This window comes from Macrotis lagotis, chromosome 1 (assembly GCF_037893015.1).
Source record: "Macrotis lagotis isolate mMagLag1 chromosome 1, bilby.v1.9.chrom.fasta, whole genome shotgun sequence".
NCBI lineage: Eukaryota > Metazoa > Chordata > Mammalia > Peramelemorphia > Peramelidae > Macrotis > Macrotis lagotis.
This window is the reverse complement of record NC_133658.1, coordinates 398,498,407-398,519,239: the sequence shown is the minus strand read 5'-3', so window position 1 is coordinate 398,519,239 and position 20,833 is coordinate 398,498,407. Positions and strand designations below refer to the sequence as shown.

Sequence of the window (20,833 nt, the reverse complement as noted above, 5' to 3'; positions counted from 1 at the left end):
GTTTTTTCCCCCCAATAATTGTATTTAATATAATTGATTTCCTTGGTTATCCTTGCTTAATTTAATGCATTTAAAATATTATTTGAGGAGTCTATAGATTTCTCAGACTGCCAAAAGATTCCATGAATAAAAAAATGGTTAAGAACCCCTGATCTCTAGGGAAGATCAGAATACACAAAGGTAAGTAAATCTGATCCCTAGTAACAAAAGACTGAACAATACAAAAGAATAGAAAAAAGGCAAGATTCTTACAAATTAAAAGAAACAGAACTCTATTTCTTCCCACCTCTTCCCAGTGACATAACCTATTCCTGTGGTCAGCATTCCTAGCTGTCACTGCCTCTTTCTATCATACATATAAGTTAGAGAGACCTTGAATTATTAAAGGCATATCTTTAACCATTTGCTTCAAGAAACCTTTCTTAATCTTCCTGCCCCAGTAGAAGGGTTCTTTCTTTCTTTAAATTTCTTAAATAATATTGTCAGAATTTCTTTGCTCCTTTCACTCCTTATCAATCAACCAGTCAACCAATCAATTGACAGTGGTCTGTTAAGCAAATACTATGTGCTAGGCATTAGGCACCCTAAGACAAATGTGAAACAGTTCTTGTCATCAAGGACCATGCAATCTAATGGGAAAGACAGCAGAGAGATACATCAGTATAAGCAAAGTCTGTGCAAATATTCTTGGGAAAAGGACCTGGCCACTGGGGGTATCAAGAAAGACCTGATGTTGTTTGAGCTAGATCTTGAAGGAAACTCGGGATGATGTACCTATTGCCCACCTTTCCTCCCACACAGCTCTCCTCTTCATCCCACATCTATAAGGTTATGATCGTGTCATAAAAGCCAAAAACATATCATTGATTACAATGCCACCCCCCAAGTAGCCTGAATGCCAGGTATGTTACATTTCACTACCCTTCTAGGGTCTCCTGTTGTCCTTAAGAGGTCTAATATCTCTGGTAATGGTTCTATCTCCTGACAATAGTCTTGTCCTAAGTATAGAGGTTTTGCCTCTGCCTAGGGTCATTTAATCAATGACAACTGGATAAAATTTTTATGGACTGATATTTGTTTCTAAAAGTATAACCACAATTATACAAACTTATTTTCCCTAACAAGTGGGACTTAATCTTCCCCCTTGTACCATCTCAGTCTCTGGGGAGAGGAAGAAGATGAGGTATATAATTTGGATCAGTTCCCAAGTTCCAAATCTAACTAGTTTGGGTTTAAGTTGCAGGGACACTGAATTCTCAGGGTTTCTCTGCTGGACTGATCAGCTACAATATTCCACCTGCAATGCTGGCTCCAAGGTTTGCCATGGTTTGAATTCTGGAGCCTGGCTGATGTCACAGTCTCTGTTTGAAGCCGAGGACAAACACTACACAACAGAAACACCCCCCAGGATCATTTATTAGAGCTGAGGTGAAAGAGGGTGGAGCCTTTTTAGTTTAGTTCATGGTACTGAAATTTGGGATCTACATCCCTCTACAAAAAGAGAGACTAGGAAGAAAAAAAGAAAGGCTTTTTCAACCTGACCAATTTTAAAGATGTTGCCTTTTCTGGCTGCAAAGGAGGCTATATTCATTGACAAGAAGACAAAGACTGCAGGGTGCCTCCATGTTAGGTGATCTGATCATAATCAGGGCAAGTCCCATACACACAAAAAGCAAACCAACTACAAAACTTTGTATTTTTAGCACCAAGTACTCTATTTTGTTCATTATAGACACTTAGGAATTGCTTGGTCTGATCATTTTCTTTCTAAGTACACAGAAAGGTAGATTTATTTAGGGGAGGGATCACTGAATTTGGAATCAGAGGACCAATATTTGAAAACTGGCTCTGATGACCTTGGACAAGTCTCTTGCCTTCTCTGGGCCTTGATTTCCTTGTCTATAAGATGAAGGAGTTGGACCCAATGATCAAAAATGTCTCTTCCAGCTCTAAGCAATAATTCTAAATTAAGCTCACTGGGGTCAGAAGTCAGTCACATTTTGACTTCTTTTTTGGCTTACCATCCAACTCAATGCAGTGCCTTAAGGACGACTTCTATCTGTAGATGGATTTTTTTCAATATGGAGAGCTCATTGAAAGCAATTAGGGTTTCACTTTTTCTATCTGTATGTATCCCTAGCATTTAGCACTGGGATTAGCACATAATAAACACTTCCCCATCCATTCATTCTAATTTCTTTATTACCTTTCCATTCTCATTGTTTCCATCCTAGTGATTTAATGTCCAAAACAGATCTCTCCATCCAATCACTGATCTCCACTTCCATTTACCAAACACTCGTCTATTGTTTCTAGGTTCTATTCATAAGGAAAAAAGTCATCTATTATTTATAAGGTTTCAAGATTTGCAAAAGAAAATTGCAGTTTCTTATTTCTTCTCAACAATTTCCCTGTTAGTTGGTAAAAATAAATATAGCTTCCATTTTACAGATTAGAGTGCCAGCTTCCATTTAGTTATTGATTGTCCTAGAACAGTAGCTCAATTTATATGGCACTGTAAGAAAAAGAGACCTAGAGATAGGAAGTAATTTTCTCACCATCACTGAGCAATAGAGTCACACTTGAACCAGGTCTTCTGCTTCCTCTTTATTGGCTATATTTTAGGTCAGTATGATAAGAATGAAAAGGGCACTAGACTTAGAGAAAAGAGATGTGGGCTTAAAGACTGGTTCTGATGCCTACAGGGCTATGTGACCATTTACTCACTTTATGATCTCAGGAATGGGACAACTTCTCTGGGTCTCAGTTTCTTAAACTATATGAGGCAGTAGATCTAGAAAGTTCTGAAAGTTTTCTTCCAGTTTGTAGATTTTTTTTTCAAACATTCCACACTTTAATCTAATTGAACTTCTTATACATGGCATTCCATTTTCTTTCTCTCTGCTTTTGTATATACTGTCTCTTCTTCTTCTTCTTATCTAGAATTCTCAGGGGCAACTAGGTGGTGCAGTGGGTAGAGCACTGGCCTTGGAGTCAGGAGTACCTGAGTTCAAATCTGACCTTAGACACTTACTAATTGCCTGGCTGTGTGGCCTTGGGCAAGCTACTTAACCCCATTTGCCTTGCAAAAAACCTAAAAAAAAATACATTATAGAATTCTCTCCTTTTTCATCTCCAATTCTTATAATCTTTAGTTTTTTCATACTTTAGCTCAAATGTTCCTTCTTTTTGAATTTTCTCATTTGCTAGTATTCCCCAAATTAACTTGAATTTATTCTTTAAAGTTTATTTAAAGTTTTATTGATGTGTTTGGTTTTTGCAAACATTTCCAAATATCTCTTGCTCTAGAATTGATCTCTTGTGACAAAATAAAAGAAATTATAAAATGACCTCATCTGAAAGTGATATTTCATGCCTATAGCTCTCCCACCTTTCTATTTAAATTTTTTTTTTATTTATTTAAGGCAATAGGGTTAAGCAACTTGCCCAAGGTCACACAGCTAAGTAAGTATAAGTGTCTGAGGCTGGATTTGAACTCAGGTCCTCCTGACAACAGGGCTGGTGCTCTATGCACTATACCATCTAGCTGCCTCCAAATGGTCATATTCTACCCCAACTGCCACTTCCACTGATATGCATAGCTGCCCTTCTACCTATTTTTTAAAAAAATGAATAGATATATTTTTTCTTCCCTCCTATACCCATTCCTCTTAAATGGAAAACAAATTCTTGGCAACATATACATAGGAAAACCAAAGCATTTCCTTAAGGTACATATAATATACAAAAATACATATATTCTGTACATTTAAATCCATCACTTCTGTCATGGATGACATAGGTCCTCTGAAATCTTGAGTGATCATTATATTAACCACAATTTTACAATGTTTAAAGTTGTTGAATTACAATGTTGTTGTTATTGTATAAGCTGATTCTATTGATTTCATTCTTCATTAGTTCAGATAAATCTTTCCATGTAAATGTTTAGAGGTGTCTACCTTATCTCCCCCCCAATAGAATTCATTGCTCTTCAAAGGTAGAGGCTATTGAATTTTTGACTTTTTATCCCTAGTATCTATAGGTGCTTAATAAATTCTTATTGACTGACTGATTAAGATGCCCTAGCAGACACATATTTCAGGGAACCATGCAAATATAACCTATTATCCTTGACTTTAAGGCCATCTTGTTGTCCTTTATAGGGATCCAGGATGATTGGCTGACTATTCTCTTAAGGGAAAGAAGCACAAGGTCATGAAGTTTTGGCTTTCTGTCAATAGGTGCCAAATACCTCTATCATTAACTGACATCTATATGATTGATTTCAGAGGTATTGGATCTCCCCCAACAGATGCCTATTTTAAATGCATTAAGTCTGGGAGACTTTCAGTAAACAAGTCACTGAATGTGATGCTCTTAGCTCTATAAAGATTGAGAAAGAGAGTCCTCCAGAGAGGCCAGGGGTCATCATTGTTATGAGAGGAGAGGACTGAACTGTCAAGTTGGATATGACAACGTGGTAATGTTGTTCTCAATGTCAAGGAGAGGTGAAGGAAAGTCCCATATGCATTTCAATCTTGGTTTTGCAAGTCTGAGCCATTGGTTTGGCTGGCTCCCCTGAGAACAGATGTAGTTGGGCTGACATAGAATTTAAGAACTATAGCTTTAGACAAGATCTTAGAAACAGGAGAAAGATGGGAAAAGTTCTAGATTTGGAGTCAGAAGACCTAGGCCTAAATCTTAGCTATTTATTTATATATATATAATTATTTGACCCTAAAAAATCATTTAACTTCATTCAGTTTCAGCTTTCTTATCTGTAAAATGAAAAGATTGAACTGAACAATCTCTATTGTTCTTCAAACTTGAAAAATTCTATTATTTGAATCTCTTAAAGGTGGTTATCCAGATATTTCTTGAACCCCTCGAGTTACAGGAAGCACACTCCCTCTTTAAACAACTCTTTTCATTTTTGGGCAACTCTGCTGAGAAATTTTCTTCATAATGAGTGTCAGTTTCATTTGGATTAGCTATCACTAGCAACTGGTGTTCTATAAGATGTAAGGAACTGGTGATGAGACAGGTTAAGTTTTATAGGCAAGTTGGAGATAACAATTTAGAATATGCTCACCACACACACACACACACACACACACACACACACACACACACGTTTATGGGAAACAAGAATCAAATAGAATAATTTTCACTCAGAAGCCTGGGTTCAAATTCTACCTTAAGTACTTATTACAAGGGTGGCCTGGGGAAAGTCATTTAGCATTCCTTGGCCTTAAGTGTCTTTATTTACAAAATGAGGAGATGGTTTCAGATGAATTCTCTGATTTAGTTATCTAACTCTGGATTTATGAAGTATTTAAAATTTTTGTACCATCTATAATAGTGGATCAGGTTTCAAAATCTAATTTTGCTACTTAATTTATTATCTGCATGATCCTAGACAAATCAGATTTGTTCTCTCAAACAAGGTCCCTTCTAGTTTTAAACCCTATGATCTACCTCTTCCCTCAGATTGAGGTATAGGCGAGAGATAGAGGGTAGACTTCAGACAGCACAGCATGGTATTCTTCATGAGATAGCTTAATCCCTTACCTCAACTGGAACCACATCATGGAGTGGAAAGAATATTGGACTTGGAGTCAGAGTTTGCATTTTGCCTGTTCTGTGGTGTTAGGCAAACTGTTTTTTCAAGCTGGGTCTCAGACCAGTCATCTCTAAAATAGGGATGTCCATACTGTTTGTGGTTGCCGTGAAGCTCTGTCATGAAAATCAAAGGACATAATGGTATTGAAAATATTCTGTGACTGTAAAGCACTTAATACATATTAATCAATTAATACATAGTAAACTTGTATAATTTTGTAATTCTTTAACCCAGTTCTTTTATAAGCTCCAGAGAATGAGGAAGAGATATATGAAGTGCCTGTTTTCTGTCTGGTAGATGATTGTAGCATAGAATAAGGACCACTGAAATTTAGATTTTGAAGACTATGGTTTGAATTCTGACTGTTGATTATTACCTAGCCAAGTTGAGTGATTTTGACTAAGTCACTACATTTTTGTGGGTCCAAGTTTCCTGACCTATAAAGCAGAGAGAGGGGTTGGACTAAATCACTTCTAAGCTTCTTTTCATTCCTAAATCTAATGTTTGAGAAAATAGAGTAGGAGTTGTAAAGGACCTTAAAGATCACTTAATTCAATCACCTTATTTTATAAATGGGGCACCTAGGTGTACAATGGATAAAGCTCCAGGCCTGAAGTCAGGAGATTCAAATCCAGCCTCAGACACTTGACACTCCTTGGGGAAGTCACTTAACCTTGATTGCCTTGTATCCAGGGTTATCTCTAATAATTCTGAATGATATCTGGTCACTGGACTCAGCTGACTCCAGAGGATAAAGTGAGACTGATGACTTAGTACAGCATCCCCTCACTCAAATGCAATTCATCTGTTTGTTGTGGCACCACCTCCCTGATGTCCTGGTCTTCTTTGAGAATGGCATGGTAAGTAGAGCACCAGCCCTGGAGACAGGAGGACCTGGGTTCAAATCGATCTCAGACACTTAATAATTACCTAGCTGTGTGACCTTGGGCAAGTCACTTAACCCCATTGCCTTGTCAAAAAAAGAATAAGAGAATGAAGGACAAACATCATCATCATCATTCTACAGATGAGAAAAACTGAAAAGGGAAATTAAAGCAACTTGCCCAAGGTCACAGAAATAACAAGGCAGGATTTGAATGCAAGTCCCCAACAACAAATGTAAGTCTTTCAACTGAATCACATTTGCTTTTCTTTGTCTTTTTCTTAAGGCCTATTCCTGCATTTACGTCACACCAGTAAGGTGACTGAATGCACTGGGAGCCAGTGAGTGAGGCTTTGGCAAGAGCTGCCTGAGAAAAGGCTCAAGTGATGGAGGAGGGGCCAGAGAACGTGTCCTGAGCTGCCGCAGCCTGGGTTGTGCACAGGGATGTCATAAATCCCTGGGCCTGGGAGCCTGACAGGATATGGGATGTGATCGGAAAGCCAACAGGCCTGAGCTTGAAGCCTTCTGCATTTCTTGCATCACCCTCCTATCTTTTAAAATAGAGCCCAGGGGAGTCGGCAGCATGGACTTTCTTTCTCCCAGAGGGGCTTTAGAACAGTATGGTTACAGACTTCAGGCTTACCAAACAATTAACTCTATGAAAACAACAAGTATGGCAACAACAATGTTTTCTAGCTTTCTTCATATTCTCTCTTATCCATTATCTCATTCGACCTCCAAAACAACCTTGTAAAATAAACAAGAGATAATGACTCTGATTTTACAGAGAGAGGAACTGAGTCTCAGAGAAAAAAAGAAATATTTATGCTATGTGCATGAAGTGAGTTTGTGAATGATTAACATGTGGACTCAAGTTCCCTTAATTTCAGTACAATACTCTTCCTCCTGGTCTGTCAGTCAGCATATATTTATGAAGATTTTAAAATTTGCCAAGGACTGTGCTATAAACATAGGATAGTCCTTCAAATCTGAGGCTCAGTAGAGAGAAGGTCTTTCATTCATAGATATTCTTGTGACTAAGATCTAAATTTTAAAGCCTAATTTCAAGGTGAGAAGAGACCTAATTTAATCTACACTTGGAAGAATAGCCTTCTCAACCCTCCCACCCCAACCTACCTTTATTCTATTTCTATATGCTCTGCAAGCACATGTATATATCTATGTATATATATGTGTGTGTGTGTGTGTGTGTGTGTGTGTGTGTTTATCTCCCTCACTAAAATGTAAACTCCTTCAGAATAGGGATTGTTTCATTTCATTTTTGTATAAGTAGTACAATGGCACCTGATAGATCCAGAACAAAATTTTGTTGATCCATCAATTAAAGATAGGTGAATGGGCACTTATTAGACCCTTCCTTATCTTGGGTTTCAACTCCTTGCTAACCATTTTTGTTCTACCATTCTTAGTCCGATTTGCAGTGAAAAGAGAAATTCAAAGGTAGAGTAGCTCTGCCTTTTCCTTCAAAAATTCACTTTAATTTCTTATTTTATCTTTCACTTGCCCTTCACGGTTTTAAAAAAAAACCCACAAACATTCTTGTCCTTAGCTTTCATCATTCAGCCTTACCTAGTCTCAGTTTTATTATTCTTGACACTCTTTTTATAGGATTTGCTCTTCTTAGGTATTCTTTCTTACCGTCACCCACAAGTGTCATTTCCATGACCCATAATTGCTTTCTCCAACCACAATCTCATCTTTCTGTCTCACTTCTCCCAGAACTATTCTTTGCTCTTACTCTGAACTTCAGGGGTACTAACTCAGGTCATCATCTTTGCTCTGACTTAGTTTTCTTTCTCTACCAAACTTGCTTTTACAGAGAACCAGTTCAATATCATACTATTTTCTTTTGAATCCCTTGCCTTGCTGTCTTATGGACATTGATGCCTCACCAACCTTCGATTACCAATGACATCTTTCATTATTTTCCACTTGACTATCATCAAGTCTCAGGAACTTCTTCATCCTACAAGCTCCCTTCTGCCCTGTGGCTCACATTTCATAAGTACCCTTTGCCCCTAGGATACTTCTCTCTGATTGGAGGATGGAGATATCCTTTAAGAGCCTCTATTTAATGAGGGCACCCATGCCAGCCATCTTTTCATTTCTCATCCATCTATACTCCTCAAAATTTCTCCATCATATCATTACATAGGATTCTCCCTCCTTCCCAACTAACCCCTTTCATAGCATTTTTTGGAAGGGGGGGAATGTGTTTTTTTTTTCATTAGATTGTAAGCTTGTTGAAAGCAGTGACTAGTATTATTTTTCATATTTGTATTCTCAGGGCTTAGCACAGTGGCTACCTAGTACATGGTAGTTGCTTAATATTGTCCTTAGTTTTCAAAGTGGACAAATGACATCATGGGGTGATGTTTTGACTTCTGGGTAAATTGAATTTAAGTAAGACAGAATTTCACAGTCTCACTCTCTTCCAGAATCATCAAAGTTCACTGGTAAGGCAAAAGTCAAGATGCCTGGTGATGGCTCAGGATACAGTGGATGACCTTGGTATCTTTGATATCAGACTAAGCTCTAAGCTCTCTGCTGAGCCTGTCTCAGTTACCTTCATGGATATTGGAACAAATTATTCTCATCCTCCCATTCTACCGGTCTTTATATACTTAATGAATGTTTATTGACTGAATGACTTTTATTACTTAATAGAACTGCAGAAATTCATAGGAACTTCTATGAATGTATACTACCTAAATTTAACTGGGCTTTCACTAAAGTATGGCATTCCTTTCTCTTCTCTCTCACTGATTTTCTTTCTCACTTTTCACAGCTATAGTTACAAACCTTAGACCTCCAAACTATCTCTTCCTGTTCTCAGCTGAGGATCTAATAATTCATATTAAAATACTTTATAAACTACAAGTTGATGTTTATTATGCTTTGATTATAATGATATTGCTAATAATGATTCTAATGAAATGAAGACATTCTTAACTCCCTTAACAAGAGGAAAGCCACTTGGATACTGAGGAGAAATTCCAAAGGAATTAATTCCTTTTTCCTATGATGATTTCTCTTACATTTTAGTTTATAAAGATTTACTTACATTATTTTTGTAACTACCCTGGGTGACAGGAAGGACATACATTATTTAGTCTTACAGATGTGAAATGGAGATGCAGAAGAACAATTAAGAAGACTTGGGGCTGGGTCTTGAACCTAGATATTGTCTTGAAGTCCAAGCCTCTTTTGTATTACTGGGTGATGTCTCATACCCCACTGTTTCATGTCAATATGTGTTTAAAGCTTTCGCTGTTCCTATGAATTGAGGTTTTTAAAAGTCTTTTAGGATGGAGGGAAGTTCATTTAAGGCAGTGAGGTGATGATGTAGAGTACCAGGAGTCAGGAAGTATAGGCTAATGATCTATTGAGAGTGACTATAGCCAATGAACCTCTCTGTGGCTGGGCAGGGAATGCAAAGATATAGCATCAGAATAGCCAACATGACTTCTAGAAGCAGAATTAAAACATATCTTAGGACCTAAAGGTCCTAGGAAATAGTATGCTTGAGATACTCAGGGAGTCAGTCCTACCAAGAGACAAACAATAGGCCAGATAATCTAGAAGGGCCTCTCTAAGTCATAGAAGTCCATGTTCTCCTTGAAAGGCAGTATATTATGTGAATGAAGTGTTCAGATAGGACTAGCAGCTCTGGTGTAAGGGCTACATATCCACCTTTGGTGTTCACCTGTCACTCATTTCTCACCTTTCGCTCCAGTAAACTGTAGGACTAATTCAGGTTGAGGGTAACTGACAGGCCTTAAACTTGTCAGTGAGATGGGGGGGTTGTCTTCCCCAAGCATGTGAAGCTTTCCCCTTGTGTAATAGTTGGATGAGAACAATTTGATCCAAATATCATGAAGGTCGCTGGAGCAGGTGCTGTGGAGCTCTTAGAATTTGGTTATACATGATTATACCAAGGTCATCCATTGTATCCCCACCCATTGTCAGTTGTTTTGACTTTTGTTTTGCCACTGGACTTTAATGATTCTGGAAGAGAGAGTGAATCTTACAACATTGTGCAATTCTTCTTCACCGAAATCCAATTTGAGTCAAGGTCTCATCCTGTGATGTAACTAGTCCTCTTTGAAAACAAAGGTCTAACAACAATGGAAATAGCACCGAATTGGGAGTAAAAGAGCTCACTCTATTTCCTCTGTTACTAATTGTCCATGTAATCTTGGGTAAGTCATTTTACTTCTATGAGCCTTAGATTCCATTTGAAATAAAAAAAAATGTAAATGATGTAGTCATACCTAACTCTAATTGTCTAGGAGTATCTGAAAGCCAGTCTCCTTCAGATAGTCTGAAGATGAATAACTTCAATCAGCCTTTCTAGGCTTATTATGCTTTATTTTTCTTTATGCAATTTATTTTCTAGCCAAACTGGCCAATATGAAGTTTTTTTGTTCACAGCTTTCCATCTCCCATCTCAGCGAGCACTTAAGTTGTCCCCCTATCCAGAATGCACCTCTGTTTTTATCTGCATCTCCTAAAATTCCATGCTTTCTTCAAAGCTCAATTCAAAACCATAATTGAAATCTTTCCCCAGCTTCTAACAGTCCCCATAAATTATTTTCATTCAATTTCTATATATTTTGTATTTATTTATATGTGTTTGTGTTGTTTTTCCCTCATAGGATATTCTGAGGACTGTTCTTGTATCCCTAACTCCTAGCAAGGTAGGTACTTATAAATACTTGTTGGTCCATTTTCTGAGTCTCCCAAAGATGATATAACCCTTCTTTTAGAATGTTCATACATCATTTTCTGATTATTTCACTATGATTCATATGGTGAAAGCTAATCTTAGACACCTGTTCATCTCTGCCATGCCGGTCAAATTAATAGTGCTATTGCTCCTGGTTGGGGCATGTCAATAGCTTGTCCAACAGTTCTATTCATTATTCCTGTAAATTTTCAAACTCAAACATCCTTTTCTGGTTTTAAGAATTGGATTTGAAGTCTGAAGACCTGGGTTTTAATTCTGACTACTTTTTTTTTAATTTATGGGGATTTTGAGCAAATCCTTTCACTTCACTGAGATTCATTTTCTTCATTTATAAAAGAGCTTGGATTAAATGATTTCCAGGAATTGTACCTCAGATTCTTATCACTATTTAACTGCTGGCCAGTCATAAGTACTCTGAGACTCAGCTTCCTCATCTGTAAATTGAGGAGATTGGACTAGATGACCCCTAAATCTAGGATCCTATGATATTACAACTTCAAATCTCATTATCCACTATATAGACAAGTAATGCAGAAGTTTCAAGGCTCCTCCCCTATTCTTTTTTCCATTTCTTCCCCTTCCCTTGTGTTCCAGGCTCTCCTGTGAGGGAACTAATTGATGTCTGATCTACTCAGCAGTTCAGCCCTAAAGAGCAACTTTCAGCTAACTGCTCCCATAACTTCCCTGTCAGTTTTGATTCCCATCAGAACAAGAAGCCCTGGAGTCCTTTAAAGTTGTGCTCCACCCTTATTCTCTTTGCTAGTTTAAGGAAAGTTAGTTTAAGTGGAACTTTAGCTAGAGGGATTAGTGCTTTCCCACTCCACTTAAGGGACATAGTGTTGGGGAGTTTTGGATTGGGAGAGATCTGGTTTCTAGTCCTGGCTCAGTCCCTACCTCACTGGGTACTTTTGGGCAAGTAAGTCAATTTGATTTTCTGGTCTTCAGTTTGCTTATCTGCAAAATGGGGAAATAATCCTAGGATTATCTACCTCTCAAGATTGTTGTGATGGTCAAATAAAAGTGAATTCTGGGAAGATGCTTGGAAATTGTGCTATGGACCTTGGGCAAATCCCTTGACCTTACTTGGCATTTATTTCCCTTCTGTGTAAGGAAGGGTTAGAGTATATAATATTTGAGGAGTTTTCCAGTTCTAAATTCTATGATTTTGTGATAATCACCACTACCATCATCAATCATCCCAGAAGGTGTCTCCCTGGACAATCTCTGCTACTCTTTTCACCTTGAATCCCAAGGGATTTCCAGGCCCCATTGATAGGATGTCTGGATCTTAGAGTAACTCCCAATTCTCTTTGCCATATGTCTGATTTTCCCCTTAGTTTGACTTACCAGTTACTATCCCTGCTTTTCTTCCACCCCCCCACCATCCCCCACATACATATACATACTCTTGCCAAATTTTGCCTTCTCTTATGCTGCCTCGGCCAGTTCTGGCAGGTCCTTCCCCTGCCAGGTCAATGTCAACAACCTATCCCCACCTTACTGGTGTGAAAACCAGCCGATTAGAGCCATAAGTAGGTGTTTAACAACAACACACTGGTCCAGAGCACCCGTCAGCAATTTTTTCCCCTTGGCTGCTCAGCATTAGCAAATATGCTGAGATGCCTTGTTTTTGCTGTTGCCAGGAGGGGAAGGTGCCATACCTCAGGATTTAATTTTTCCTTTCTTCTTTCAGGATCCCATCATTTCCATCAAAGTTCCCCACCCCTATCTTTTGCTATTTAGTCACCACTTCTATAAAATAGATTTTTTTAGAACCATACATACTTGCTTAGAACAATAGAATCTTAGCATCAGAGAGGCTCAGATTTGTCATTTTATGATAATTATTACAGACTTCTAGAAAAAAACAGTGCAGTATAATGACCAGAACCCTAGATTTGAAATTAGAAGGCCTGGGTATGAATTCTGGCTCTGATAACTTTGCAGCAATTGTAAACTGGCTGGACCTTACCTTACTTGTAAATGTCTTATAAACCTTAATATAAAGTTGGCTGCTATTATTAGACTCCTGGAATTTTACAATCTTTAGAACCTACAAGAAAGCTTTGAGTTCAATCAGTCTATCTCTCCAACTTGATAAGGAATTTCTATCGTGTTTCTGACAGTGGTCATTCAGTTTTGACTTGAAAATCCCTGGGGACAGGGATCTCAATCTCTGAGGCAGTCCATTCAGCTGCAGGACGGCTCAGGAAAATCATCAGGAAATTATTTCCCATTATTAATCTAAAATCTGACTCCTTGAAACTCCCCATAGGTCCTAGTTCTACTCTTTGAAACTAAGCAGGACAAGTTTAATTCTTTCACAAGTTTCTCTGAAGTTGAAGAATTTGTTTTTATGGTCTTTGTATTTTTAACTTCAAGCCTAGACAGAAGGCATTTAATATATGCTTTTTCAGTAATTGATTGACTTGAAAACAGTTTTTTTCCCTTTCCCATTGCACTGGAAACTGTTATCTGTTTACTTACAATGAAACAGTATTTTAGGGCTGTAGGGTACTTCTCAAGTCAGAAGCCTCCCAAAGAGTAGGTAAAGCTGACTAGTAAAAGAAACTTAAGTGGTCATTAACTCTCATCTGCATAGGTTAATTGTACTAGATAAGGAAGGCTGACCTGGTCCTCAGCTGAACATTGGATGTACAGAGAGCCCCAGCTCCCTTTCTACTCCCCCATCTTCCCTCTCAGCATCCTTAGGCTTTCTGATTTGATATTAGTCAAACTTCTGAACTACTTGAAAGTGATTGAACCTTCAAGTCCCACAAAACTGCAAATTAATTTCCTCAGCGTGGGGGCAAAATATCTAAGTATATTGACCAGGCAAGAGGCTAAACAGTAAGTTATCGTGATTGTGGGATTCTGTAAGATTTTGCTTACCTAGAATCATAGCGAGTCAAAGCTGGAAGGCCTCAGCACAAGGATTATTAGAGCTGGAAGGGACCTGAAAACATAGAAAGCAGACAGAAGTCATAATTAATTATTGAAAAGGTGGTGGGAAATGGATCTAATTATGAACAAGAAAGACTTCATTGTTGAAGCAGAAATTATGGGAATTGTGGGGGGGAAATGACCACTCTATCATGGCATTAAGCTCAATTTATGACTAATTAAGAATGTAAGCTCATTGAGGATAAGAACTCTTTTTTATTTTTGTCTTTGTGCTTCTGATATCTAGCCCAATGTCTATTCATAGTGGACTCTTAACAAGGGCCCATTGCATTGATTTAGGGAGTACAGAAGAGCTGGGTGATGCCTACCCTAGATTTTAGGAGAATCAATTTCAGAGAGTTTAGGGAAAGGATAGATAGGAATCCATCACCTGAAGTTCTATAGGAAAAATCAATCCAAGTGAAATGAAGTTGAAATTCCAAAGACTCAAGCAGAAAAATTTTCAGGAATGAAGAAAGAAAAAAAATGCAGAAAGAACTGTTTAAACATACTAATGTGAACACACAGGGTAGACAGGTTAGAATTTAAAATACTTTGGAAGAAGAATCTAAGATAAAGTTGAATAAATATGAAAGAACAGCAGAATTAGAAATGTGAAAACTCAAAATGACTTGAAATTGGCAATGAATGACAAAGACAACAAAAAAGCTATGTTAAGGGAAGAAAAAGAATAAACTAAGAGAACTAAGGCTCAGGTGGAATGATAATGATAATTGATGATAAAGATAGAGGAGAACTATTCAATTCATCTTTTATTCCTGCTTTACTTACAAAGGAGAATGATCTCTCATTTGGGAAAAATGAGACAAAAATAGAATTGACACCCAAAGTCAGAGGTCATGACCTTAGAACTAGTAAAGACCTTAGAGATGATCCTTAGATCACTCTCCTCAAAAATGAAGAGAGAAAGTAAGAAATCATATGACTGTGGACTAATGAATTTCAGTAACTACATCTTTTTTTTTTTTTTGGCAAGGCAATGGGGTTAAGTGACTTATCCATTGTCACACAACTAGGCAATCATTAAGTGTCTGAGTTTGAATTTGAAATCAGATCCTCTTGACTCCACTCTATCCACTGAGTCACCTAGCTGCCCCCAGTAACTAATTACATCATAAGAGAATCAAAGAAAAGGCAGGTATGATTGCTGAGACATGATCAAAGGTCTTTGAGAATATGAAGTCTGGAAATGGTGAAGGATCAGAAAAGGGAAAGATTTGGGTAAAATCTGCAAACTATTTACCACTAAACTTTAAGTGGATTTTGGGGAAAACTCAAGAATGGATTATAAATATACAATGCATTATTAGGCTTCATAAATTCTTTGAGAACATTTAAATAACTACAGTTAACATTTATATAGTATTTGCTGTGGACTAGGACTATGTTGAGTGATTTACAAATATCTAATTTCATCCTCACAACAGAAACTAGAAGTAGGTGTGATTGTTATCCTCATTTTACAGTTGAGGGAACTAAAGAAAAAGAGGATAAGTAACTTGCTTAGGGTCACAGAGATGGTAGTGTGTGAAAAAAGGTCTTCATGCTAGCTAGGCCTGAATCCTCTTGTTACTGCATTGTTGATCACTGACATAGTTTCAAGAGTAAATAATGTCACACTATTCTTTTTTTTCCTACTGGGTTAATAATTTAGTAGAGGAGGGAAATAATGCAAATATAGTATATTGAGATTCTTGTAAAAATATTTGTCATATTACTCTTGTGAACAAGTGGGAGAGAAGTGGGTTATATAATAATGTAGACAGATTCATGATTCATGACTCAATTTGAAGAATAGCTATTAACAGGCCAGCTTTAACTGGAAGAGAAATCTTTAGGAAAATTCTCTGGGATTTGTGCTTTGTTTGGTATTGTTCAACAACTGGATATAAATAGAGATAATTTGCTTATAAAAATTTAAAGATTATGTGAAACAGAATGTCAACACAGGATTCCAAAAGATCTCAACAGGCTAAAGTGTTTTCAAAACTCATCATGACAGGGTGGCTAGGTGGTGCAGTGGATAGAGCACTGGCCTTGGAGTGAGGAGTACCTGAGTTCAAATGTGGCCTCAGTCACTTAATAATTACCTAGCTGTGTGGCCTTGGGCAAGCCACTTAACCCCATTGCCTTCCTAAAACCTACCCCCCCCCCAAAACCTCATCATGACAATCAAGGTCTCTCTTATCTGAACCTATTGTACATTTCTAACTTCCTTCTCTCCTACCCCACTCTACCATTAATAATTTTTCTTGCCTCCATCTCCCAATCTGTAATACCCTTTTCCTTCCCTTTTCCAATCCTAAATTCCACCAGTTTTTCACAGATTGGTTCAACATCTTCATCCTATACAAGATGGAACAGCATTAAGAATAGATTTATTGATAATAAGCTTTGGAATTCAGTCCTAGGTCTATCACTAAATCCTCTATGGAAAGTTGAACATATTAGTTCCCATCTTGGAGCTTAAGTTTTTTTTCATGTGACAAATGAAGAAGTAGATCTCTAAGAATTTCAGTGCTGGAAGGAACCTTAGGGGTCAGTTAGTACATTCCAGATCTAATCAAGAATCTCTTCAATGGCATCTGTGAAAAATTATCTTCAATCATCCCTATCTGAAAACTTTCAGCAAAGGAGGAACCTGCTATCTCCCAAGAAAACTTATTCTATTTTGAGACAGTTCAAATTGAGGCAGCTCAAATTATTCCATCAAGTCAAATTCTGCTTTTATGAAATTTTCAATAATTGAGCCTAGTCTTGCCTTCTGGGGCTAAGAATGAGTTTAATCCCTTTTGCCTATGACAATCCTTCAAAGCTGTCTCGTATAACAGTCCCTTCCCCATGGATGTTCTCTGGCTTGTGACCATACTTTCTCAATGAGATGTCTTGAATTCAGTCAATTAGCCAATAAACATTTATTAAGTGCCTACTTTGTGCCAGGTTAGTGCCTCAGTTAAATACTAAGAAAACAACATAAGACAAAAGACAGTCTCTACCTACCCTCAAGGAATTAATAATCTAAAGACAGCACAATGGAACAATCATCTCCCTCATTCTGGGCACTATGCCTTTCTGAATGAAACCTAGATTCATAAAATGTTCCGATGTTTTGGGAGTAATCCCCTCAAGTCCCAAATTCCTTTGTTCATCATTTCATCCTCTAGGATCTGGCTGAAGGAGGGAGAGATGGTTTAAAGTCATAATGAAAAGAATACTGACTTGGGAGAAGGGTCTTGGATTCTGGTTCTATTTCTGCCACTTATTATCTATGTCCACATGGACAGGTCACTTTCTCTTTCTAGGGGGTCTCAGTTTCTTCATCTGCAGAATAAGGGAGTTGAACCACTGGCCCATTCTATATTCCATCTTCTGAGGTCCTTTCCACCTCTGACATTCTACCTTGTTCCATGGTCCCTTTCAGATCTGATATTCTATGATCTTGTCTTTGGAAGACAAAATCCTATTTATAATTGAAAGAAAGTGAGGTGGTGGGCAGATGGTGGAAAGAACAGTGTTTCTATAGTCAAAGGAACTGGGTTTAAATCTCCCTCTGATATGATCATAGGAGCACCACTTACTCTTTATCTGGACCTCAGTTTCCTCATCTGTAAAACAAAATGATTGGACTCTATGATCCTTAAAGTTCCTTCTACCTTAAGATCCTATGGCAATTTTCTTGAATTCAAACCTATAAAATAAGATTGATTGAGATTAGGGGTTGGTAGTTTGCTTTAAAGGCAAGAAATTCCGTGTGTCTCTGTGTGTGTGTGTGTGTGTGTGTGTGTGTGTGTGTGTGTGTGTGTGTCTGTTTTGGTGAGTTCTAATTCAGTTTTAGGAGATGGATGAAGATTGATCTTCCCTGTAGTGCTCTAAAGAGCCTAGTAGTCAGTTCCTATTTTGAGAGCTGCTTCCTTTTATTATTTCTCCCACCCTTATAGCATCATACAGTCTTGGAGTTGAAAGATAGCTCAGGAAGTACCTAGTTTAACTGCTTCTTTTTATTTTTCTTTTTTTAACTGCTTCTTTTGCAAGAAGCTCCCTTCCTAGAGATCTTTTGTAACAGAGAACTCATTACCTCTCAAGGCAATTTTAACTGTCCAATTTTAGCTAGGTCTACTTGTTTCTCTTCTGTAGTTTTTTAGACTGTTGTTCCAACCTACTCCTTTCTAGTGGGGAGTACCTTATCTGTGCTCAGAACTTGCCTCCCCACCAGAGTATACCCCAAGAAGAATCACAGCAACTTGAGTGAAAAATGAGGAGACACTGGGATACTTCATTAAATTCCTAGACTGGCAGGGAGTACCCCCTTGGCAGGAGATACAGTAGTAACTGGGTATCTGAGAGCATCAAGCTTAGAGTCATTATGTCTATACTTAAATCAAATAGAATGCATTTATAGAGTGTTTTAAGGTTTGCAAAGCACATTACATATGTTATCTCATTTGATCCTTACAACAAGCCCATAAAGTAAATCCTAATATAATTCCCTATTTTTGTAGATAAGGAAACAGATGAGAGATGTTATATACTTGCCCAAGGTCACATAACCAGTAAATGTCTGAAGCAGAATTTGAATTCGAATTCTTCTAATTCTCTGTCCAACATTCTATCCCTGGCACCATGTGACCATTGTTGCTGTTGGTGACTTAGATGTACTTGTGTTTCTGATTTCAGGGTGAATTTATGTCAACTTCAAAATCGGGAGGAACCATAGTAAGAAGGAGAAACTTGGGATTAGAGTATACCTGTCTGACTTGCATTGGAGCTGAGAAATGGGAATAATGTCCCTTGACCAAATAGAGAAACCATGGAACATGCATTCTCATCAGTAGTAGTACAATGTGGTTCACAATAGAAAACAGACTTTTCTTGCTAAGGAACTCAACCATGTCATGAACTAGAAGCTAATAGAATCCCTAGGGAAGCAAGCCACTGCTGTACAATTTTTTTCTCTTTGATCTTTGTGTGTATGTGTGTGTGTGTGTGTGTGTGTGTTCATGTGTTTGTGTGATTTAATATTTTCCCCATTAATATGTAAGAACAATTTTTAATATTTTTTATTTTAAGTGCCAATTCTCTTCCTCTTCCTCTCATTTCCCCCTCTAGTTGAGAAGGCAAACAATCTGATATAGGTTAATACAAGTGCAGTCATATTATAAAAGAAAGCATAGACCCTCCTCAACCCCCTCTAAAAAAAAAAGAAAAACAAGAAAAATAAAGAAAAAGTAAACTTCAATCTGCATTTAGACACTATCAGATTTTTATGAGGAGATTCCCTTTGATCTCTCAATAAAACTTTTCTTTAAGTTTTATGTATAATCAGTTCTCTGTGTGTTTGTGTGTGTGTGTGTGTGTGTGTGTGTATGAGTTAATGTGTGCTTACTGACTAGAGCAAAGGTCAAAATCAATGCCAAACCAGCATGATTAATCACACCCTTCTCAATTAGTTAAACCCAGGCTTCTAACTCTAAAAACTTGATTGAAATTACTTTCTTCAAGGTTACAATTGATCTCTTAGCTGTTAAGTTCAATAGCTTCTTCTTTGTCTTGATCCTACTTGACCTCTCTGCAGGTTTTGATGTTCTAGGTCAACTTTTCCTTCTTCTGTCTCTGTGACTATTTTCTCACATTTAGTTTGATTGCACCCTTTGAGTTTTTGCTGACTCTTCATTTATCTTATTACCTCTAAAATGTGGATGTCCCTCAGAGTTTTATTTCGGTGGTCTTTCTTGTCTTCTATAATCTCTACCTTCAACCACTCAGGACCTCCCATATTTGATGCAGAGCTCATTATCTTTGCCCTTAAGTCTTTCATCCTTAAAAAAAATCCAATATTCGGGTCAAGGTTACTAAAGCACTCTTAGACAATCATGTTTATAACCTTAGATAGAGGTAGATAGTGCAGTAAATGCTGTGCTGATTCTGGAATCAGGATTTCTTAAATTCAGCTCCTTAAAAACTGACTCTGGACAAGTCATAACCATTGACTGCCTTAGTTTCCTTGATTGTAAAATGGGGATCATAGTTATACCTAACAGAATTGTTATGAGGATCAAGTGAGATAATACTTGTAAATTACCTGGCACTCAATAAATGCTTGTTTCATGTACTTCCACTTTTTTATTTTCTTCAAGTTTCAACTTTACAACCATACTCCACGCCATCCCCCCCACCTGAACCCAAAGACCTTGGTTTCCCAGAAGCACACCTCTGGGTCAGGGAAATAACACTCCCAGATTGCTAGTCAGCATGATTTGTGATTGGAACTACAATAGTATCTGCTTGTCTTTGAACCTCTGACTTTTCTTCTTGATTAATGAAAACATTCTTGGCAAATGCTTTCAATCTGGCCCATCTTGAGCTGGTCCAAGAATTTTGCTTATATTGATACAATATGTATGTCCCTGGTTATCCCTTTTAATTGTGGTCCCAGTTCCAAAAACCACAAAAATGGAACCAGGGTCCTGTTCCATTATGCATAACTGGGGCATATAGGAATCTCAGGTGTTCTGAACACTTTTTTGAACTACCACCCTAGATTATTACAACAACCACATAAACTATCTTTTTGCTTCTAGTTTCTTCCCCA

At 37.6% G+C, this 20,833-nt stretch overlaps 1 long non-coding RNA gene across 1 annotated transcript in view; it reads right to left on the bottom strand.

The window, feature by feature from the left end:
• Positions 1-20,833, bottom strand: part of LOC141518379 (uncharacterized) — a 77,907-nt gene that overhangs the window by 17,964 nt on the left and 39,110 nt on the right. Inside the window, exons 2-3 of the long non-coding RNA XR_012477177.1 lie at positions 14,173-14,236; positions 5,575-5,739 (exon numbers count right to left, since the gene is read on the bottom strand). This is a non-coding gene — a long non-coding RNA (uncharacterized LOC141518379). The remainder of the gene's footprint in view (positions 1-5,574; positions 5,740-14,172; positions 14,237-20,833) is intronic.